At 44.4% G+C, this 24892-nt stretch overlaps 1 long non-coding RNA gene across 1 annotated transcript; it reads right to left on the bottom strand.

Annotated features, from left to right (window-relative positions):
• Positions 1 to 1926: 1926 nt before the first annotated feature.
• LOC137300858 (uncharacterized) lies at positions 1927 to 16793 on the bottom strand. The gene is made up of 3 exons (XR_010958166.1): positions 16725 to 16793; positions 5429 to 5480; positions 1927 to 2303 (listed from the first exon to the last, which is right to left on the bottom strand). It is a non-coding gene; the product is annotated as an uncharacterized lncRNA (long non-coding RNA).
• Positions 16794 to 24892: the final 8099 nt, after the last annotated feature.

Below are 24892 nucleotides of genomic sequence, written 5' to 3'. Positions count from 1 at the left end.
ACCAGAACTGCGGCAAAATACGTTCAATCAGGTATTTTCCAAAATACTCCCCTTAATTTACCCATATAGACAACACGTGCTTGTCCAGAAGACACAGTGCCTTCTGGCTCCCCCTTATCTTTCCTTATCCTTAGCACAAGGTTCCTCAGTCCCTGCAGTTGATAAATCACCCTATAGGCCTTGAAGGTGACAGAAGTACTGGCAAGCTTCCTGTATGTCTGAAGGAGTCAGGGTACCGTTATATCCCTCCCTTAGTTTGCAATAACAAGATTCAAGTTGGTGCCTGCAACTGCAGTAAGTTAATTTAAAAGCAGTCTATGTTATGGTACAGTGGTTTCAGCTGAAGCTTTGACTATTTAACCCTTTCGAGCCTGGTTCCCCTAAATACCTTTAAACCTATATTTCCTTACAGTAGCTTGTTCTTCCCTTTAGTTTTTGTTCCTCCCTATGAAGAACGATCTATTGAATGAGGTACTGGAGGGCTGCCAATGAGGTACTGGGAGCCGTAGCCCAGCCAGACTCGGCACCTTCAGCAGAGGAAAGAGGGAACAATTTTAGAAGAGCAAACGAGCCTGGATTTCAGCAGCTGAACTACTGAGCACGAGCAGGTTACTGCAACAGCTGAGACACATCAACAGAGGCGAGAGAGGGAACCAGCAGGAGATTCTGTGACACAGTGAGAGATCTTGGCTAGAGTCACTTTCTCTTTTTCTTCATCCACATCTTAATCAGCAAGCATTATATTTGTAAGTGCTATGAGACAGGCCCGCAGATGAGTGGAAAACAAAGATAAATTTGCCATATCGAAGCCTATCACAGTAAAACACCCAGTTACCCTTCACAACATCGTGGAAATGTAGAGGAGCAGACGAGGCAATCTATCAAACTATCTCATAAACCTGACTATTTTAAAGGGCTAGAGCCCTAAAATGCTAATAGGGACAGATGATGTAGATCTAGGCAGGCTGTGTGGGTAGTGCTGCCTTTATTAGTGTACAGACGTGCTTCACATGAAAGAAGTTAGCCTCGATTTTCCCATCCATATAGGGTTGCCAACCCTCCAGGATTGCCCTGGAGTCTCCAGGAATTAAAGATTAATCTCCTAGACACTGCTGCGAGCAAAACCCAGGTGGAAAATCACAGGGGCATTAAAAGAAATTGTATTCATTTTTTCATTTCTTCATTTATTAGTTATAAAAATATTGGAGATGGGAAAAAAAAGGCTATATGATTGGGTGGGATGTCATGTGATGAAACCTCCAGGAATATGTCGAACCAGAGTTAGCAACCCTAGATCCATGTCATATTAACACTGGCGGTAAAAACACGCTGATTGGAACATCTAAGCTGTTGTGTTTATCTTGATTTCAATGGAATGAAAGTCGGACGGGTTCTATAACGGGCGGGCGATCCACTCCACCAGAATAACACCCATCTGAAGATGAAAATTTACTCCTCTCTGCCCTCAGTGGCTGTGGACTGCTCTCATTTACATCAAAGTATGACTGCAAAAGTCACTAACTGCGATGAAGATATTTATCTCATACCGACTCTCACAAAATATCGCCTGTAATGGCTCCTTTGTATGAGGACCGTACCCAGCATGAGTCAGTGCCTTCAGGAGAGGACGGGTGAGGAAAGTACTGGCCCCGTCTGCTGCTGTCCAGCTTCTTTTTATTAACATTATCTCTCCTCCTCTCCTGAACACGCTGGGATACGACTCCAAAAGAGTCAGTAGCCCTCCGTTATTTCACCCAAAGTGGCCGTTCCTTATGTTGTAGCATGGACCATGAGCCCAGATTTTCCTGTCACCATTATTTTAGTGCCAGCGTGAACACATATAAAAGGATTGAGTTGCCACCGGCAACAAACCGGCTTTTTGACTGCCGGGGTGGGTGTTCGGGTGGGGGGGTCGGGATTGGGGGTGGCAGCCAAGCCCAATTTTGCCTGCATCCAACCACCAGATGAAGATGTTGGACAGCCATCAGGAGTAGGAGCCTTGCCTTATTTAGCACCTTCCTAGCCCTGGAACGCCAAGGCCAATTGTAGCACCCCGACCCCTGGCTGAGGTCAGCTAACCCTGCACAGGCTCTGCTTCATTGGAGTCATTAGAAGAGACTGCTGATTACTTTCTAGGGGCTGAGATTAAGTTTTCGTTCCTGGAGTGAGTCCTCGGCTCCAACTTGAAATCTTCAGGCTTGTGGGCTTCTCATTTCCATCCAGTGATATTACTGCACTCTTGTAGACTGAGGAGATATTCGTACTAAAACCATGATCCACCCTTTGGATATTTCATCTAGTCCCTGCAGGACATTGTCAAGCAGAAAACATTTCTTTAATAGTTGGCCCGTTACAGGTTATTACAGTTAACAGCAGGGACTTGTGGCTTTTAATTACAAACTGAAGAAAGGCATTATCTTATCATTCAAAATTAAAATGATCCTAAAGCAATTTAGTGTTCATTGAAAATTTACATAAGCGAATAATGTTCAAGGTCGTTGCTTTTTTTTAAAACATACATCAGATATTTAAAATGCAATCCTTGTGATGTGAAACAAGAAAGTTTCCCTTGGCTAACTCATTTCAGAAAGTTCTGATGTCCCATCAGTGGTAATGAGTCAAATGAATCAGGAATGGCCCAGGTTTAATCCTCCATCTGTAGTGAGTTAGTTAATCTCAGGTAAGGGGACAGCAAGAATCATAACAATCAGTTTCAGCACCCCCGGGATAGAAGGAGGGGAAGAAATGAAGACAGGGTTCCTGCTATTGATCGCTGTTTAGGATCAGGAGTGGGCCATTCAGCCCCTCAAGCCTGTTCTGCCATTCAGTTAGATCATGGCTGATCTGTATCTTAACTCCATTTATCCGCCTTGGTTCCATAACCCTTAATACCCTTGCCTAACAAAAATCTATCAATCTCAATTGACCCCCAGCCTCAACAGCTTTTTGGGGAAGAGAGTTCCAGATGTCCACTACCCTTTGTGTGAAGAAGTGCTTCCTGACATCAGCCCTGAACGGCATGGCTTTAATTTTAAGGTTATGCCCCCTTGGTATGGACTCCCCCTTCAGAGGAAGTAGTTTCTCTCTATCTACCCTATTTGGGGACTCCTGGTAGAAAGTGCCCACTTGCAGGTATCAGCCAACCAACTGTTACTGTCAATGCTTATATATGAGTACTGGCCATCTAATTGAGGGGAGATTGCCTCTATGGAACTATCCTCCAGCATGAATTGTCGCCTTCTGGAAAGGACGGATAAGGGCAGAAGGTTGGGGAGCGGAGGAAAAAAATGGGGTTATTAGACAAACTGCAGATGAAGACGTTTCCAGCTCCCTCCAGTGTTTTGCCCAAGTGCCCATTCTTCAGGTGTGAGCATAGACAGTGACTTTTGGCAGGCTACTCAACCTATAGCGAATGCAGGTAAGTGCAAGCTATTACAGATTGGAAGAAGAACTGGGGGACTCCCTCAGTGAATGGCATTGAACTGGAACGGGTAGATCTTGACTTGGTGCGATAGTTTAAAATGGGTGATAGTGAGTTGGCAGCCCGTTTTACATCTCTCCCCATTCACTTTCATCCATTTCACACTATTACGTAAAGGCAAAATCACCCCTGTGGAGTCGTACTAGATGTGACACATAACATGTCCAGTCATTGCAGAACAGCAATCAACAAGGCAAACAGTATGCTAAAGCTATATTGCTAAATCAGTGAAGTATAAGCCTGAGGGTATCATGCTGAAGCTATATAGCGCTCTGGTCAGATTGCACCTTGAATACTGCATTTAGTTCATTCACCAAAGCACAAGGAAAAGCTCCAACCTCTGGAAGTTGTGCACAGAAGAATTACGAGACTGATCTCTGGTGTCAAAGGACAGAGTTAATGAAGATTGATTAGAAAAAGCTGGACTCTTCAACCTTTAAAGGAATCGTCCTCTAGGTGGGGTAGTGGAGTCATTCAAGAGGTACTTGGATGCCATCATGGAGGGACCATAGGTTTCAATTAAAGGGGAAGCAAGATGGGCCGAATGGTTTCTTGATCTATACTTATCCTTGTGAACAGTGGGGGTGGGTTGTCACAGCCAATCCTAATCCTGCCCTCACTTAATTCACACACACACAAACACACACATGTCACTTGGTAACGTTCGAGAGCAGGAATCATGCCTTCTAAGCCTAAGGTCCCTGTAGCTAATTGCAGCATCCCTATTACCACAACTCAGCACAGACCAGGGATTGAACCTGGAACTTTCCTGCAGTTACCAACTGAGACATTGGGGTAGCAATTCAATTGTGTTACCAGTGAATAAATACGATTGTAAATTGTTATTACAAACAAGCTATTTTACTAAATGCACCACCATAGAAATTCCACTATAATCAGTGGAGAATTAAATAATTGGAAGGACGACATCTTCTGAGTCCACTGGTGAAATGTAGGCAAAGGACCAGAGCTCCTAGAGTAGGATACTATCAAAGTTAAAAAGAAGCGAGGAGGAGAAGAGATGAGGTGAGTGGACAACACCATGTTTGGGTTTTCAAACTCTGTAGAATGTATGTAAGGAATCTTACAACACCAGGTTATAGTCCAACAATTTTATTTTAAAATCACAAGCTTTCGGAGATTATCCCCTTCGTCAGGTGATAATCTCCGAAAGCTTGTGATTTTAAAATAAAATTGTTGGACTATAACCTGGTGTTGTAAGATTCCTTACATTTGTCCACCCCAGTCCATCACCGGCATCTCCACATCATGGCTACTGTAGAATGTAGGAAGACTGAGGGAGATCCACAGTGTTGATGTCCGAGAAAAGAATCAGTTGGAGCGGGAGACGGGCTAGAAATCAACCTTGGGTGGTGGCACAAAACAGGGGGTATCACATGGGCCGCCTGTTATACTCCCCGCCCGATATTCCATTCCACTGAAGGCAATCGAATCGAATATCAGTATAACAGGCGGCTGATGCAGTAACCCCTGTTTTGCACTACTGTCCAAGATGGATTTCTACCCCAATGCTTCTTAATTTCAATACGTGAAATGAAATCTCGAGGATTTCATTTTCACATCGTTCACCTGACGAAGGAGGAAGCCTCCGAAAGCTTGTGAATTTAAAATAAAATTGCTGGACTATAACTTGGTGTTGTAAAATTGTTTATAATTTCAATACAGTGAGGATGAAGGGAGGAGGAAGAGCGTGTAGAATGGAATATCTAGAGCTGAGAAGGAACGAAGGAGAAAAGTTCAGAGGACCAATGACTCCAGAAGCATCGACAAAATAGATACAAAAAAGTCTGTGATGGAGAGAGAGATTCATTTATTATTTGATACTGACTGTTGCTTAATGAGTTAGTTAAACATTTATAGCAGTATATTGAGTATTCACACCCTTCGTTCTAATGCAGTAAAATATTTAGCTTGCTATTTCCCTACCTCTGTTTTGCAGTTCAATCTGTCAGTTTCCGATGTGTATCATTGCAGGATTCTATCATAAAAAAAATGAAAACATTTCAACACCATTATCCATCTGCAGAACTGCTATTATCCATTCAAGGATGCTAAGGCTTCCAATTGTACTGCTGCTTTACAAAAGCTTATTCTTCTTGCTGGTTCTCTGAATGGCTCAGCTCCTTTAGATGGTTACCCAAAGCAGCTTTACATGGATTCAATAACCTCTGGATTTCCTCATGTTACTCCTGAGCTCCAAATATTAATGCCTCATACTTCCCTGCATCCTCACTGTTTCAAAATCAAGATTCATTGCATCGTCTCCTACTCCAACTCTACCTTTCTCAGGAGTTCCACACTGTCGAACTCCTTACCTCTCTCCTATAGTCTAGAGGTTGAAACCAGGAGGAGAGAAGAGGAGGCAAATCAAGAAAGAGCATTTACGAACATACATACGTAACGTGCGAAATTATGGGACTGGAAATGATCAGCTGGTCCATTAAGCCTGTCTCACACTCATGATGGCCAGAGCATCATGACTAAAGAATGTTTAAGGAACACCCAGCTTGACTTTTAAAAACTGTAGATTGTAAGAGGAAATGAAGCCTTGGGGAGGTAAGGAAAGAATGAGTTAAGGTAAGAGACGTCGCAATGAGTCAACACATTGAGGATACAGGGAGGAGGACGAGGGTGTAGTATCTGTAGTTGAGGTGGAACAAGAGAGGAAAGTTCAGAGCAGCAATAATCATTAGTTTTGATTAAAAAAAGAGAAGAAAGTTGAGAGATTGGGGCTGGGGGTTAGAGGTGAGCAAGCAATTGCATGTCAGATGATCAACTTTTTCTTGTGTCCTGTCCAGGACTGTGAGAGAGGTACTGGAAGAGGCTCCTCCGAGATTGTCAGAGAATTTGGGGTAATATGTTGAAGTTGCAGGAGTCCCTTGGGTCATCAGTGAGGCCTGTTCTGATGTCAATTATGACCTAATCTCATGGTACACGGCATGCACATTGATGTCGTCCATGACACCCCTGCTGGCAAAAAGGGCCACGAATAATTCTGGACTAAACAAGAGAAAATGGTTGGAAATTTATGTATTTCTAGAAATTGGGCAGCACAACAGACTGTGGAGTGTGTTCCAAGGCCATTGAGATATCGCAGGGTTCAAGTGACATTGAAAAACCTTGATATCTTACCACCCTAACATCAACCAAGACGGCATCATTCACCGAGTTTTTTAATTCAGTCTCGGGATGTGGGAAGGCTGGCATTTTATCGCCCATCCCTATTGATACAACTGAGTGACTTGCTAGAGGGCAGTTAAGAGTCAACCACGTTGGTGTGCGACTGGAGTCACATATAGGCCAGACCGGGTAAGACGGCAGGTTTCCTTTCCCTAATGAACATTAGTGAACCAGTTGTATTTTTACGACAATCCAACAGCTTCATGGTCACTTTTATTGGTACTGGTTTTTTATTTCCAGATTTTTTTTTAAAAACTGAATTCTAATTCTCAAACTCCCAAGGTAGGATTTGCACCCTTGTTCTCTAGATTATTAGTCCAGGTCTCTGGATTACTAGTCCAGTAATATAACCAGTATACTAATTGGGCTGGATCTTGTTGGAGTGGGGCATCTCACGGCGTATGTCGTTAGTTACGTCAAGTTACATCGAAACTACACTAGTTAGACTTTTTCCTGCAACCTTCAGATCAAAATATGCCTGAACATCCCAGAAGTGCAAGGTGATAATGGTGCGGTGAGGTCAATGGGGCATCTGGGACTTTAGTGAACGATGGGGCCAACAGTCTATCTCCTTAATCAATTAAACTAAAGGATGGAGAAAGAAACAAAGGAATGACAGAGAAGGAGGGTGAATTGGAGTCAAATCAGGTACAGAAAGAGAAATAAAGAGAGGAAAATAAAAATTGGATTAAGAGAGAAAAAAAAGACAGAAAGAAAAATAATTTTAAAATTTAAAATTTGACATTTTTAAAATCTCCAACAGCAATTTACTACCTGCAGGAATAAGATTGAATACTTTAAATTGTTCCCATACTAGGCCAGAGAGGTTGATTGGCATTGCATTAACAACTATCGCGGCGTTAAAAAGGTGCTTACACTCTTAATTACCAGACGTAACTTTCTGTGGCAAGTTTAATGGGCAATTAACGTGCGAATCCAGCAAGTTCTTAAAAATAACAAGTAGGCTAAGGGCAAGATGCCATTTGTGCAAAGCAAATGGTGGAGCTGCGTATATCGACCAGGAAGTTCTGAAGATTCGCAACTCATGGCATATCTCTTAATCCCCTGAACTTGCTGGCTGATTTCACATTAATAATGGCCAACATGCCGTTATTTTCCAGCATGAACTGGTCCACTGCACTCTATTCAAAGCAGGGTCATTAAAGGGGAATATTAGCATAAATTTCCGACTGTGTTTGTAAACATGTAATAGATAATGTTATTTCTGTCTGAAAGGTACTGTAAAGTTACAGTTCCATCATTGCATTGCTTGCTCGGAGTACTGCCATGCCGAACTCTGCAGGCCTCCTAGCTACCTAAAATGTGACGATACCCCTTTAACAAACTTTTCTCCTCGATTTTCTTCAAGCGCGTTAGGTTTTATATTTCCACAAGACGATATTTAGAAAGCCATTTCCAGAGTATTAAACTTCATCCAAGTGAGCAGAGCTAATCTAACGTATTGTAAAATACCTCAAACTGCCTTAAGCAGAGAACCAGGAGCATTGACCATTAAATGAGATGTAGAGGACGTCAGGACCAGAGGGGACGTGCTTGTGAGTTTAAAGAACTGTTCTGGGTAACCACTTTCCATATTGATTTGAGCCAGGAGCCTGACTCTAAACCCAGAGCCAAAGGCTGGGTGAAAAACACTTAAACAAGTTGGGCAGGCCGGCCAATTAGTGAATATTGGTTGCTCATCTCTCCTTTTTATATTAGGGGAGTGAAACCAAAGGCAGTCACAGCTGTGCCTCAGTTAAAAACAGAAAATGCTGAAAATGCTCAGCAGGTCAGGCAGCATCTGTGGAGAGAGAACCAAGAGTCAATACCTTTCATCAGAGTTCACCTATTGCACTGAGATAACCAGAGGGCCTTGGACCCACAGGTCTACACTCCTCCCACAATTGGGTCTCTGCATTCTGCTTTGGTCCCCAGCAAGTCCAAGGACCTACTGACCAATAATGGAGATACAGAGCTCACTCTCCCGAGACAGAACAAGAGAACAGTAAAGGCATGTTCTCTGTTTCATATATACGTGCACTTCCCTCTCTCTCTCTCTTTCACGATGTGGAGATGCCGGTGATGGACTGGGGTTGACAAATGTAAAGAATCTTACAACACCAGGTTATAGTCCAACAATTTTATTTGAAAATCACAAGCTTTCGGAGATTACCTCCTTCATCAGGTGAGTGAGTGTGGGACTCCTTGAACGTTTCGCATTTATAGTCAGAGAACAATACCTGGTGATTACAGATAATCTTTCCAACTGCCTGTTGTCAAGGCAATCAAAGTGTTCAGACAGAGAGGTGTTACCTACAGGACCACCGAATATACAAATGGCCAGAACACAAGACAGAGAAAGAGAGGGAGAAACATTCGAAAGGAGGAGAAAGACAGAGAATGACCCGTTGTATTAAAAACAGATAACCTTTATTTGCTGGTGGGGTTACGTGTAGCGTGACATGAACCCAAGATCCCGGTTGAGGCCGTCCTCATGGGTGCGGAACTTGGCTATCAATTTCTGTTCGACGATTTTGCGTTGTCATGAGTCTCGAAGGCCGCCTTGGAGAACGCTTACCCGAAAATCGGTGGCTGAATGTCCTCCATTTTGTAGGGGGTGGTGGTGTGTGTCAGCTTCACCTCTAACTTCTGAGCGGTCCGAATCGCTCCCACTCCCTGGGTTCTAGACCTTGGACTTATTTGGGGGTTGTGACAAAGTGCAGCAGACAACTGGTTTTGGTGCAAGAAACTTTTACCTTTATTCAAGAGAGGAAATACAACACAACAATCTTAACGCTCTAATAAAATGGGGAACACTTCAGTACACGCGAGGGAAATTACAGTTGGAAGGATACCTCACCCCTCCCAATCCCACTGTACTAGCTAGGTTGGACTCTAAAGGACCAGGGATAATGCTCACCAAACGAAACCTTGACAGTAATTCACCCAGAGGTAAGTCAGAAATAGATTGTAGAGTGGAAACTTTGCGGATCTTCGGTTTTCTCCCGAGTTGGTTTTCTTTGGTCGCGGTGGCTCAATATTACCCGGTTGGTTGGTGGTAATATTCGGTTGGTTGTTTCGTAAGGCCCTTGTTGCCGCGAGGTGTCTGACGGTCACTGGGACAGTTGCTCTGGTTTCTTCTTGTGTGTTGGCGTGCTTCTAGAGGTGCTGACCTTCCCTGTCGAACCTCACGATGCTCCACTTTTCCAGCTTCCACCCTAACCACGTCAAAGAGGCCATCCCCTATGGACAGGCCCTGCGAATACACAGGATCTGCTCAGACGAGGAGGAACGCAATGGACACCTACAGACGCTGAAAGACGCCCTCGTAAGAACGGGATATGACGCTCGACTCGTCGATCGACAGTTCCGACGGGCCACAGCGAAAAATCACATAGACCTCCTCAGAAGACAAACACGGGACGCAACCAACAGAGTACCCTTTGTCGTCCAGTACTTCCCCGGAGCGGAGAAACTATGCCAAGTTCTCCGCAGCCTTCAACATGTCATTGATGACGACGAACACCTTGCTAAGGCCATCCCCACACCTCCACTACTCGCCTTCAAACAGCCACCTAACCTCAAACAGACCATCGTTCGCAGCAAATTACCCAGCTTTCAGGAGAACAGCGTCCACGACACCACACAACCCTGCCACGGCAACCTCTGCAAGACATGCCAGATCATCGACACAGATATCACCATCACACGAGAGGACACCACCCACCAGGTACATGGTTCATACTCCTGTGACTCGGCAAACGTTGTCTACCTCATACGTTGCAGGAAAGGATGCCCCGGAGCATGGTACATTGGCGAGACCATGCAGACACTGCGACAACAGATGAACGGACACCGCGCAACAATCGCCAGACAGGAGGGTTCCCTCCCAGTCGGGGAACACTTCAGCAGCCAAGGACATTCAGCCACCGATCTTCGGGTAAGCGTTCTCCAAGGCGGCCTTCGAGACACACGACAACGCAAAATCATCTAGCAGAAATTGATAGCCAAGTTCCGTACCCATGAGGACAGCCTCAACCGGGATCTTGGGTTCATGTCACGCTACACGTAACCCCACCAGCAAATAAAGGTTATCTGTTTTTAATACAACGGGTCATTCTCTGTCTTTCTCTTCCTTTCGGATGTTTCTCCCTCTCTCTCTCTGTCTTGTGTTCTGGCCGTTTGTATATTCGGTGGTCCTGTAGGTAACACCTCTCTGTCTGAACACTTTGATTGCCTTGACAACGGGCAGTTGGAAAGATTATCTGTAATCACCAGGTATTGTTCTCTGACTATAAATGCGAAACGTTCAAGGAGTCCCACACTCACTCACCTGACGAAGGAGGTAATCTCCGAAAGCTTGTGATTTTCAAATAAAATTGTTGGACTATAACCTGGTGTTGTAAGATTCTTTACATCTCTCTTTCTCAGCTTGTCTCTCTCCTCCTATGTGAGTATGTGCATACACACACACACCTCTTTATCTGTGCAGATCTCTTCTGTCTATCTCTCTGCAAGTTTATCAGCGTGTGTCCCTTTTCCCCGTCTGATTGTATATATACATATTCATCTCACTCATTATTTGTGTCTGTCTTTCTCTCTATTTACGCGTGTCGTTAATTACTTTTATATTAGCGAATCCTGGCAAGTTACTTCCGGTTTGCAGCCACACACATTTGAAGTTATTGCCAGTAAAATAGATCTCACGTAATATAAAGCAGCTTTCCCTTCCCTTTGTAAATGCAGTTCTCTCTGTCATTGTGTCACCCAAGCCTCCCTGACTTTTTATTTGCCTTTATTCACCTGTCTGTTTGCTCTTTCTGATCGTCCCATCATTTTGCCTTTTCGCACCCTCCCCAATTTCATTGACACAAACTGCACACACTCGACAGTCACAACTACCTGCTTTACCACAAAACACCTCACGCACATCCAGATCAATAAAACCTCGCTTGGAAAATAATCCAGCAGGTGCCTGTGGTGAGGATGCTGAGCTGAAACTTGGTTTATTTCTGCAAGGTCGAGGATCAGATCCGGTTGTGCTAACAGCTTTGAGGAATGGACTTTAGAAGCTCAGTGAATGCTTTATACAAGAGAAGCTTGCAGCAATAGATGCCCTGGAAATCACAGCTGTTGGAAGTGGTACGCCCATGTCATGGACCATCTCTCCTCCCCTCTTCACAGCTGCAGCTGTCCTTCTCCCCTCAGATCTCCAGGAGTATTTTGCCCCTTGTATTGCTCAACTGCAACATTGATAGAACAGTTACTGGTGTTAAAGGAACATCCCTAAATTCACATACTCAAACTGATATGTTATTACACCATTTACCTATAGTTCTCATATTCTAGTTAAAAGTCCCCTCCTCCCAATTTTCTTTCCTTCAGTCCTGAAGTTGCTGCCTCATGCTCTATGGGTGGGAGATACCTGGAATTCTCTCCCCCAAAAGGCCGTGGATGCTGGGACAATTAGAGCTTTCAAGACTGAGAGCAACAGATTTTTATAAGAAAGTGTATGAAGGGATATGGAGCTAAGGTGGGTAAATGGAGTTGAGGTACAGATCAGCCATGATTTAATTGAGTGACAGAGCAGGCTTGAGGGGCTGAAAGGCCTACCCATAGAATCATAGAAAAGCTACAGCACGGAAGGAGGCCATTTGGCCCATCGAGTCCTTGCCAGCTCTATGCAAGATCAATCCAGCTAGTCGCACTCCCCCACCCTATCCCCTTAGCCCTGCAATTTTTTTCCTTTCAAGTACTTATCCAGTTCCCTTTTGAAAGCCATGATTGAATCTGCATTCCAGATCCTAACCACTCGTTGTGTAAAAAAGATTTTCCCCATGTCATCTTTGGTTCTTTTGACAATCACCTTAAATCTATGTCCTCTGGTTCTTGACCCTTCCGCCAATGGGAACAGTTTCTCTCTATCTACTCTGTCTAGACCCTTCATGATTTTAAATACCTCCATCAAATCTCCTCGCAACCGTCTCTGTTCCAAGGAGAACAACCCCAGCTTCTCCAGTCTACCCACGTAACTAAAGTCTCTCATCCCTGGAATCATTCCAGTAAATCTTTTCTGCACCCTCTCTAAGGCCTTCACATCTTTCCTAAACTGCGGTGCCCAGAACTGGACACAATACTCCAGTTGTGGTCGAACCAGTGTTTTATAAAGGTTCATCATAACTTCCATACTTTTGTATTCTATGCCTCTATTTATAAAGCCCAGGATCCAGTATGCTTTGTTGACTGCTTTCTCAACCTGCCCTGCCACCTTCAACGATTTGTGCACATATCCCCCAGATCTCTCTGTTCCTATGGTTCAATGGTACCTCACCAAAGTAGCCATTCTTCATGTATGATCCCTGACAGTGAGTATCAGCAAGATATTTGACTGTGGAGGGCAACATTGCCCAGGGGGAGAATTTATCTCCTCCTTGTTTTCTCAATTTGCATATTTAGTGGTAATTTTTAAATTTGATTTAAGTTTGTTTTCTTGGTGTGAGTTTGTTAGGGTGACTATTTTCCATAGTATAACGTATCTGTTGTTTTATCTGATTTTATTTTTATCATTTCCAGCTGTTTTTTAGGTCTGGCAGGAGTTATTAGCATTGGTGGAGAATATATTTTCTTGCAGTGCAAGGCAGTCGATTCAGCAGATAGATTATGGCAGTTTCTCTGTAACCTCCTCCAACCCTCTGAGATCTCTACACTCCTTCAATTCTAGTGTCTTGCGCATCTCTGATTTTCATTGCTCCACCATTGGCGGCTGTGCCTTTTTTTTTATTCGTTCATGGGATGTGGGTGTCGCTGGCAAGGCCGGGATTTATTGCCCATCCCTAATTGCCCTTGAGAAGGTGGTGAGCCGCCTTCTTGAACCGCTGAAGTCCGTGTGGTGACGGTTCTCCCACAGTGCTGTTAGGAAGGGAGTTCCAGGATTTTGACCCAGCGACGATGAAGGAACGGCAATATATTTCCAAGTCAGGATAGTGTGTGACTTGGAGGGGAACGTGCAGGTGGTGTTGTTCCCATGTGCCTGCTGCTCTTGTCCTTCTAGGTGGTGGAGGTCGCGGATTTGGGAGGTGCTATCGAAGAAGCCTTGGCAAGTTGCCGCAGTGCATCCTGTGGATGGTACACACTGCAGCCACTGTGCGCCGGTGGTGAAGGGAGTGAATGTTTAGGGTGGTGGATGGGGTGTCAAACAAGTGGGCTGCTTTGTCCTGGATGGTGTTGAGCTTCTTGAGTGTTGTTGGAGCTGCACTCATCCAAGCAAGTGGAGAGTATTCCATCACATTCCTGACTTGTGCCTTGTCGATGGTGGAAAGGCTTTGGGGAGTCAGGAGATGAGTCACTCGCCGCAGAATACCCAGCCTCTGACCTGCTCTTGTAGCCACGGTATTTATATGGCTGGTCCAGTTAAGCTGCTTAGTTCCCAAGAGCTGGAATTCCCTCCCTCTACCTCTCCACCTCTCCTCCTTTCTCTCCTCCTTTAAGACGCTCCTTAAAACCTACCTCTTTGACCAAGCCTGTCCTAATGTCTCCTTTTGTGGCTTGGTGTCAAATTTTGTTTGATAACGCTCCTGTGAAGCGCCTTGGGATGTTTTGCTACGTTAAAGGCGCTATATAAATGCAAGTTGTTGTTGTTTCAGGCAAAGGTCAGTAAACAGTGGTCACACCAGCCCTAGTGCTTTCTACTAGCCTGGTTCGAAAAGTAAGAGTTGTCCAGGGTAGGGAGGAAGTGCCATTTGGACGACTCATTATTTCTTCCTGGCTCAGTTCATCTCTATAAACATTTTTGTTTCAAATTTCAGGACAACCCGTTGCCAGGCAATTGAGTATTCCTCCCCTCCCTCCCCCATTTTCTCCCCTCCTCCCCTGAAATTGTTGATGGTTGCTCGGGTGAGGGTCTTTGGATGCTGGCAGCCTTCCAGAGCTTTACCTAAGTGGCCAAAAACTTATACAGTCAGTGGCTATTCAACCATGGGGGTATTGCAGTTGAGCTTGATCCTGTTCTCAGCTGTCGTCCACACATACTTTCCAGCGGGAGTCACTGGTCACCAATCTTAGCTCCGAGGCACTGAGGCCAATTGCAACACGACAGCTGAGCTCAGTTGACTCAACACAGGCCATACAGAGAACCTGTGACCTTCTGTTTTATAGGGTTTAGTACTCCAATGGGCAGTGCCTTCACTTACTTGACCACTAGGGAAGCTTGAAGCCATCTTGAATATTGATTGAAGGGAACCGCAGAGAACAGGAGTGAAGCCAAAACCAGAGTCACCAATGTCTCCTCCTTCACCCCCACCAGCTTGAGAATACCTTCCCATCAAATGTGTACAAACTATCCAGTGAGGCAGTTACGCTGCAGAAAGACAGCAAGTCGTGAGTGGGCAATTAAAGTTAATGGCCTGAAGTACAGCAGAGGATTCATCATGCAGATCATTTATGGATTATGTCCATGCATCCTCGAGCATAACGAGGCCCCAAAGCAGCAGAAAGCCAACATCATTTACCTCTGACTAAGAGAGGAGACAGCGCCTCCTGACTAACTACAGACAAAGCAACTTCATGCCGGTTACTGTACAAGTCTATAATTGAAACAGACCCCCTGTGGATCCCAGCCTGACAAAGAGCAAAGCTGGGTATCATGAGATAGAAACTGCATTACACAAATACATAGAGTCTGCATCGCCCCTACCCTCAGGACATGTATATTATCAGTGGTTCCAGCACTCTCAATTTTGTTAACCATTCACCTTTTCAGCATTATTATTTTAATAACCTCAATTCATCAGGATAGGTGGTAGAGACAAAAAGGAGCAAGATTACAAGTGTTGACAGTTCTGTATTGACCTGGTTATACTGCCCACTCTCTTCAGGCTCTGCTACAAGGCAGCTGAAACTGGGCTTGAGGTGTCCTCATCATGCTGGGATGGGACATTCAATGTAGTTTGCACCAAAGCAGGGTGAACAAAACACTTAAGAGCTAAAAAGCAAAATACTGCAGATGTTAGAATTCTGAAACGAAAACAGAAGATGTTGGAAACACTCAGCAGGTCAGAAGCATCTGTCTTCTCTGTTCTCTCCACAGTTGCTCCCTGACCTGCTGAGTGTTTCGAGCGTTTTCTGTTTTTGTAAAACATTTAAGGACGCGTGCCACAATGAAAGTGACTTCTATAAAGTGAGTAATCAAAGGAGTATGAGTCAGGCTCCAGCCCAAATCCAGTTAGTCTAACAGCAGAGTCCAACCACAAAGCCACACAATTTATGCGCTGAGTCTTACACACCAGGAAGGTCTCATATTTTATATGCCTGAATTGTGGTACGTTTGCTGATCTCAGCCTGGCCAGCAGTAGATGCGCTACAATTGGCCGCAGTGCCTCTGGATTAAGGACAGGAAAATAAGACAGCCAGGGTTCCCACTCCTGATTGCTATCCAGCAACCCCTTCTGAAAGGGGGCGGGGTGGAGGGGGAAAGAGAGAGATAGAGAGGAGAGTGATAGATACTGGAGTGCTGCTGTCGTCCTTGGAACTGCACCCCAGCATTAAGCGGAGATAACTGGGCGGAAAGGAAAGTCTCCGTTAGGTTTGTCCCCGGGGTGCAAGGCTTGCTGGTGATGTCCGGACTAACACAATGCACTGCTAGTTACATGAAGATATGGTCCCCGTAGGATATGGCAAAATCTGACCCCTCCTTCCACATATCTGTGGATTAAGCACCTGTATATGGCAGTCAGACCATGTGATGCATGGCCTCTGCCTTGAAGTGGGAAAGTATTATGCAGTCTGAATCCCCTGTCTGGAAACCTTTTCACAAACCCGTGCAGAGGGAGGGAGGGAGTGATACAAAGAGTCAAAGGGAGTAGACCATTGGTTCCCAACTGTACAGGAAGAACCGCCCAATACCACCCCTAGAAAAAGTTGGAGAGCTGCTGTCTATTAACATCTGTAGCAGCATAAATAACAAGTGGTATTTTGGCTGCTATCAGAAACAGGAGCCGAATGGCCTAAAGCCCTGCTTCACCATAGACCTGGGAAATGTACTTACCTGAGGTCCCAGGAAGTTGCTGGCTGTTCCTTTACAGATCCTCCAATGTGAAGGGACATATTGCAACCTTTAATGCCTAGTTTTCCTGGATATTCTTCTTTCCAGGTTGCCGCCCAGCAGAATGTGGGAGGTGTTATTATATTACACCCACGTCATTTGCATGATATTTAAATGCTTCTGCTCACTTTTCAGATGAGCACTTCCTGCTCCTGTATGTTGCATTCCAACAAATGATCATCATGTGCAAACAGAGTGGAGATCTGGCAACGTGGGCCTCCGTTCCTATTTCCTGTCCCTAACATCCTAGGAACTGACATATAGGTACCAGGACTGGGCTTATGCTCTATCTCTCTGCATTGGACCGAGTTTGTGCTCTCTGTGTATTGGACTGGGTTTGTGCTCTCTGTGTATTGGACCGAGTTTATGCTCTCCTTCTGTGTATTGGACTGAGTTTGTGTTCTCTTTCTGATTGTTGGACTGGGTTTGTGCTCGCTTTCTGTGTATTGGACTGGGTTTGTGTTCTCTTTCTGTTTGTTGGACTGAGTTTGTGCTCGCTTTCTGTTTGTTGGACCGAGTTTGTGCTCGCTTTCTGTGTATTGGACTGGGTTTGTGCTCGCTTTCTGTGTGTTGGACTGAGTTTGTGCTCGCTTTCTGTGTATTGGACTGAGTTTGTGCTCTCTTTCTGTGTATTGGACCGAGTTTGTGCTCTCTTTCTGTGTATTGGACTGGGTTTGTGCTCGCTTTCTGTGTTTTGGACTGGGTTTGTGCTCGCTTTCTGTGTATTGGACTGAGTTTGTGCTCACTTTCTGTGTATTGGACTGAGTTTGTGCTCGCTTTCTGTGTATTGGACTGAGTTTGTGCTCACTTTCTGTGTATTGGACTGAGTTTGTGCTCGCTTTCTGTGTATTGGACTGAGTTTTTGCTCGCTTTCTGTGTGTTGGACTGAATTTGTGCTCTCTTTCTGTGTGTTGGACTGGGTTTGTGCTCGCTTTCTGTGTTTTGGACTGGGTTTGTGCTCGCTTTCTGTGTATTGGACTGAGTTTGTGCTCACTTTCTGTGTATTGGACTGAGTTTGTGCTCGCTTTCTGTGTATTGGACTGAGTTTTTGCTCGCTTTCTGTGTGTTGGACTGAATTTGTGCTCTCTTTCTGTGTGTTGGACTGAGTTTGTGCTCTCTTTCTGTGTGTTGGACTGAGTTTGTGCTCTCTTTCTGTGTATTGGACTGAGTTTGTGCTCGCTTTCTGTGTATTGGACTGAGTTTTTGCTCGCTTTCTGTGTGTTGGACTGAATTTGTGCTCGCTTTCTGTGTGTTGGATTGAGTTTGTGCTCTCTCTCTCTCACTGCTCATTAGATCTCACGCCTTGAGACTCACTGAATTGGCTGGTCTTCTGTGAGGTACAGGTACAAACAGTAACAAATCTTGCACCTCATTCCCAGTGTATGGGATCCTGAGTTTTATTCTATTGTTTGCTCAAATGAAAGTTGACATTCGCAAACACAGGGAGAAATCTATGGGGACAGCTGTGGGCGAGTTCAAAATGAGGGGTCATAAATATAAGATAATCACTAAAAATCAAATAAGGGATTCTTTAAAGAATGGTGAGAATGTGGAATTTGCTACCACATGGAGTAGTTGAGGCCAATAGCATAGTTACATTTAAAGGGAAGCTAGATTAGTACGAGGAAGAAAGAAATTGAAGGATATGTTGATAAGGTGAGATGAAGTAAGGTGGGAGGAGGCTCGTATAGAACATAAACACCGACATGGACCAGTTGGGCTGAATGGCCTGTTTTTGTGCTGTAAGAATCAATGTAATTCTATGGCTACATGTGTGGACCTGGTTTTATTCGTCGGACTCATGAACTTCAGTTAATGGTATAGCTTATTTTACACAACGATAAACCAGAGGTTTTCATTCTTTTAAGTGGCCGTTCTTTGTGTGTAAGCCTGGACAGTGAGTGTTGGTAGCTGCTTTACTGTGGGATGCATCACAACCCAGTCCGATATCCACCCCCAAACATGTTCCACCTGGACTTGGTGAGTCAGTGCTTAGTGATCAGGAGTAGGAAGCCTGGCTTATTCACCGCCAGCAACACAAATTCTCATTTGCCGTTACTGCACAAATTGGCTGATACGTTTGCCAAGTAACAGCAGTGACTACACTTCAAAGGACTTTATTGGCTTTGAAACACTTCGTGAAATCCAGAGAACCTGAAAGAAGCTGTTTCTTTTTATTTATTCTAGCTCAGTCTAGCCCTGGGGCGCTGAGAAATATTGTAGCACTCCCACCCCTGCCCCAGCTCAGCACAAAGTTCAGACCAAACTTGGGACCTTCCTAGTCTGTACGGCTGAGATTCACACCTGCTGAACCCTGGGCGAAATAACATTGCAATTGAGGCTAATCAGGGAACATGTTTCAAGGTTCAGATTTATATTAAGGGCTAATGTGGGAGAAGCACTGTTGTTGCTTTTGATATTCCGAGGAGAATAGCAAACCCTGTAATCACTGTAAATCTACTCCTTATATTTAGTACTGTCATTTACCTGTTTAATGTTCAATAAACCTGATTCGTAGTTTATAGCCGAAGCCATGGTTCAGTAGAGTTTACTCTTCCACGTACTGACGATGAGGAAACCATTGGGTGGCATATGGTATATCCAGTACGGCAGAATACAGTGATGAGGGTGCACTGTTCAACCCTTAGGGTTACCTAGATATTGGGCAGGTAAACAGACTCTAGAATGAGCATTCCAGGTAATGGTTGTAACTGAGACTGTTGGAACTGGGTGTGTAACTGCACTGAATAAGATTTTTTGTACTCTGGTGAGTTATCTGAATTTATTTTAAAGTTAATAATTAACTGAAGGAAAACTAAGATCCAACTTCTCTTGCTCCTTGCCCCCACCTTTATTGTGCTGCACTCCCTGAATGTTAGGTCTTTGGGTGTTTACACTAGATATTTTTCTCTGGTCAGTTGCCACAGACCACTCCTGAAAGCAAATTTCTCCTCCCTATGACCCAGAGTGTGCCTTTACCTACCCAGTATCTAGGTAACTGTAGCGAGCCCAGGGGTTGAACTGAGCACTCTACAATTACATATGCATGCCCCATCATATTGCATTTATGTCTGGAGCTGTTGTGTGTCGAATGGGCTGGCCATTTTCAGTAAGTGAACCTGAGTTTTAGCCCTGCATGTACTGTGCCCAGCAAGACAGAAACCAATTACGTAAACCATCAGAGCCAAAAATACTTCATTTTTGTCACCCCGACCCAAGTACCATACTCTGCTTTGGTTTGCTCCCCTCTCCCCTCTCCCGCTGTGTCCCCTCTCCCGCTGTGTCCCCCCTCCCCTCTCCCGCTGTGCTCCACTCCCTGGACCCCCCCCCCCTCCCATTTTTGTTCTGCTCTCCAGCTCAGAGTGGCACCACGCTAAACATCACAGCCATGTTCCAGGACTCAGACACTGGCAAGCAATAGCACAGGAGATACACATTATTATTAAAAAAAGAGAAGACCTCAAACTGATTCAAACTAATGTCATTTGTGGGATATTTCATAATTTGTCTTGGGCCTAAGTAACCATATAATTCGGCCAATTTCATCCGATTACTGTACTGTTGCTGTACATTAGAATGCAAACATTCCCTGTATTTGGATGAATAAGAGAGATAGAATTATCACCCAGGGAAATGTCATCACACAACATGAGTGAAAATCAAATTATGGTTTCCCTATTCATGCATTTCATTCAAACAGCCATTTTCAGAAGAGACTGTGACAGATATATTTCTATTATTTGACCCATTATGAAGAAAAGAAATGAGTTCAAACAATCCACTACTCAATTTAAACCTTGACCCTCCACAAGTACTTGACCACCAGTCACCATGGCATTCAAATAGGGTTCCCCAAGTGACCTCATAACCATCGTGGTGACAGTCCATAGCTATGCACATTGATGGGTGAGTTGTTCGAAGGAACCATCTAAATGGCCTTTTCTAATTTCACGCTCTGTCTTTTGGAGGTAGAGATTAGCCGATTGAGTGTGATTAGGGGATTGAGTCAGGGGCCCTCTGGCCTCATACCACATCAGGTGGGGTGCATTGGGTTAGGTACTTGAGGATGGTTAGTGCCCATGGAACCCGACCTTCCCCTCCTCCCTCCCCCTCTCGTGATGAAGCTACATCCACAGGGCAAATTTCTCTGTTCCTCGAGTTAATACAGTTTGCAGGAAAGAGTTTTAAGGTGTGTGAGGCAGTACGAACGTTCCAGCAATTAATTATACGAGGCTGTTACTGGCAAAATTGCCTAACAGCAGGGCCTCATAACCCTCTAAAGCAGATTGAAGGTCTAGCTGAAAATTACACTTTAACAGCACACTTAATAGTAACAAGGACAGGACAGACATAAGAAGATATAATGGAATAAAAGCAGAAAATGCTGGAGAAGCTCGGCAAGTCAGGCAGCATCTGTGGAGAAAGGAACAGAGTTAACGTTTCAGGTCAAAGACCTTTCATCAGAACTGGAAGATGTTAAAAGAGTTAAAGTTTTTGAGCAAATACAGAGCCAGGGAAAGGGGGGGGAGGGAGGGGAGGAAAGAACAAACAAATGGGAAGGTCTGTGATAGGGCAGAGGGCACGAGTGATTAAATGACAAAAGGGATGATGGTGCAAGGCAAGGAAGGTGCTGATGGGGACAGGTTAAGAAACAAAAGATTGATCAGGAGTAGTTGTAAATGGCAGCAGCAGAACCATTACCAGCACTAGCTGACCGAAAAAATGGGAGCAGTGTTTATGATCTGAAGTTATTGAAATCAATGTTGAGTCCGGAAGGTTGTAAAGTGCCTAATCGAAAGATGAGGTGCTGTTCCTCGAGTTTACGTTGAGCTTCATTGGAACAGTGTAAGAGGCCGAGGACAGAGAGGTCAGAGTAGGAGTGGGAAGGGGAATTAAAATGGCAAGTGACCGGCAGGTCAGGGTCACGCTGGTGGACAGAGTGAAGGTGCTTGCTGAACACCTCCGCTTCCCCTTCCCACTCCTAAACTAAAGCCAGCCAAGGATTCAGTGTGTGTGACACTCTGCAGAGACTATCAGCTCTGATAATTACCCCAGATACACTGTTTTCTGAATTATAGAACCACTATGCGCTCCATCCCCCTTTGTCCTTTAATCTTCCAACACGGTAATAGGATAATTATCTTCCAGCAAGAAAATTGCAGGGCAAATTTGAGATTAATGAGCGGCAGTACTATCGCACAGAGGATGCTGTAAAACTGTGGGTGTTATCTAATTTTTAAAGGTCTCTGTATCTTGCACTGAAGATTGGAAGGTACATTCTGAACATGGCTCCTTTCTGAAAATGTAGGCTTGCTGAATTTACATATATAAATAGACATACAGATAGGGATAGATTTATATAAATATAAATACGATATGGTAGATTTTATGATTATGTGCTGGCCGCTGATGAGGAAAGTTTACAATTACATTTCTGTTTTTCCTTTTTTAAATTCCCTCCTCCCCTGAAACCATTGAAATGCTGGACACTGGCTCCACAGACATTAGTTGCTGCCTGCTACCTTGCCCAAATTGCCATGTGTGAACCTGGACAGTGAATGGCAGCAGGTTATTCAACCTTGAAAGAAAGAAAGACCCATATTTATACAGCACCTTTCATGACCTCAGAACATCCCAAAGCACTTTACAGCCAATTAAGTACTTTCGAAGTGTATTCGCTGTTGTAATGTAGGCAGCCATTTTGCACTCCGCAAATTCCCACAAGCAGCAATGTGATAATTACCAGATAATCTGTATTAGTGATGTTGGTTAAGGGATAAATATTGGACAGGACACCAGGGAGAAATCCCCTGCTCTTCTTCGAATAGTGCCATGGGATCTATTATGTTCACCTGAGGTTTAACGTCTCATCTGAAAGACGGCACCTCCGACAGTGCAGCGCTCCCTCAGTATTGCAGTGGAGTGTCAGCCTAGGTTTTGTGCTCCGGTTTCTGGAATGGGACTTGAACCCACAACCTTCTGATACAAAAGGGAGAGCGTTACCAACTGAGCCAAGCCTGACACCCGGGGACGAGAAGGAGGAACATGGCATCATAGCCAGGTCCAATATTGACCTCACCTGAGGTCCACAAGCAGACACTCTCCAGCAAGGGGGTGGGGGGTGGTCACTGGATAATGACTGGGATTAGGAATCTTGGCTGATTTTCCCACTACCTAACCCGGGAATGCTGAGGCCAATTGAATTATATTGAAACAGAAACAGGCCATTTGGCCCAACCAGTCCAAGTTGCTCAATAAATTGCGTCAGAAAAATTGGGAAAGAATTAGCCTTTTTGTCAAAAGTCACCTTTCCCAAGAGGGATGAGAGTTTAACCAGCAGTGAAGGCTACATGAATTATTTCTTTTACAATGTTTAATGCAGGAAATTCTGCACATTTAACAGTATTCCATCCACTTTTTTATGACACTAAGAATGGCTTTGCTTGGTTTTGTAGCTTTCCTGCAAATGTCTAATGTACTTTAAGGTACATTTCTGCAATCATTCAAACTCTGACACATTTTACCTTCTACTTCAGTAATTTAATATCATATTAGATCTTTCCACTGGCTCAGTTGGCATAGGCACCAATCAGTGTGGTATAAGCCATGAAGGTCCCAGGTTTCATTCCCCAGTCTGCTGAGCTGGCTCATCTCATGCGAAGCAGAAGTAGGAAGGTCTACAAGTTGGCCTCAGGCAACGGAAGGGAATATCAAATCAGGTTTCCTACTCTTGATCGCTGTCTGCGACTCCTGCTGGAAAGTGTACATGTGTGGGTGTTCGGAGAGAACAGGATCAGGTTTGACTGTGAAATATCTGCAGTCCGATAGCCAGTCAGTCCTCTGGTACGTTGCTCACAATTGGGCACCCTTTACATGAGAGCACAGACGGGGATTGTTGGGAGGCAATACGACCTCGGGGAGTGTCACTGTCCACCGATAGTCATGCACACGAAGATCAGCTGTAGCCTTGCCACCACTGCCTGAGCTAATTCAGCACAGACAATATGCCAATCCTGGGATTTCCCTGTTCTGCGTAGCTCAGTTCTACACTAAGCAATCATTTACTGACTGAGCATTGGGGGAGGGGGCACAATTTACATTTGAAAGGCTCTTGCTTTTTGTCAAATCTGATAAGTTTGGAAGCCATGATTGTTTCCCTATTCCATTCTGTTATATGGGAATGGACGCAATCCATGGGTTGGTTACAGTGTCTCACACTGAATCTAGTTGAGGGGAAGGTGTCTAATTACATCTATGTCTCCATGTGGCTGGGGCAGAATGTCTACCCATCCCCCGTGCCTGATTACCAGCAACATGTTACTCCCACGCTCTCAATTTGATTTTAATGGAAATTGGACACAACCTGTGAAACCATAAAACCTGATTGACAACTGCTTGGGTTGCGTAAACCGTACTCCATTAATCAGCGTGTTTCATAATTTAATGTCAAGTATTAATACACACATCAGAATTTTTTTTTAATTAATGAAGGTAGATGTGTCTTCCAGATCTGGCTGCCAAGATGTTGAAATTGATATGTTAACCACTGAGAACTGGATCTTCACATTGTATATTAACGGAGCTCGGCATTGAATGTGACCTATATTGCACCGTCCTCAAACAAGGAAAAGGCCTTGGTTGCACTCATCATGGTAAAAGATCCTGTTATTTTGTTTATTTATTGAGAAACCCAGATGAAGGGCCAAACCCAACAGTACAGGAGACCACCCAGGTTGAAAGAAATTGGGGAAGATACGATGAATCAAGAAGTAGTGTTAGGTGACACCAAGCTGACACTTTAATAGCCTTTCGATTGTAACTGGATGGGAGGAGTTCCACAATTTTGAGGATCTGGGAAAGAGTGAATTGGAGTAGGAAATGGTGCAATTAGGGTTGCCAACCCTCCAGGATTGTCCTGGAGTTTCCAGGAATTAAAGATAATCTCCTGGACACTGCTGCGAGCAACCCAGGAGAAACATCATTGGAGCATTCAAAAAAAAAGTTGTTTTTTTTTCATTTTCTTTGAACATTTTTGTTTATTAGTTATAAAAATATTGGAGATGAGGGGAAAAAGGCTATTTGACTGGGAGGGGCAGTTGGAGGCATGAGGT

The sequence above is a fragment of the Heptranchias perlo genome, chromosome 32 (genome assembly GCF_035084215.1).
Source record: "Heptranchias perlo isolate sHepPer1 chromosome 32, sHepPer1.hap1, whole genome shotgun sequence".
Classification (NCBI taxonomy): Eukaryota; Metazoa; Chordata; class Chondrichthyes; order Hexanchiformes; family Hexanchidae; genus Heptranchias; species Heptranchias perlo.
Note: the sequence above shows the minus strand (reverse complement) of the source record. Positions and strands in the feature narration are given on the sequence as shown.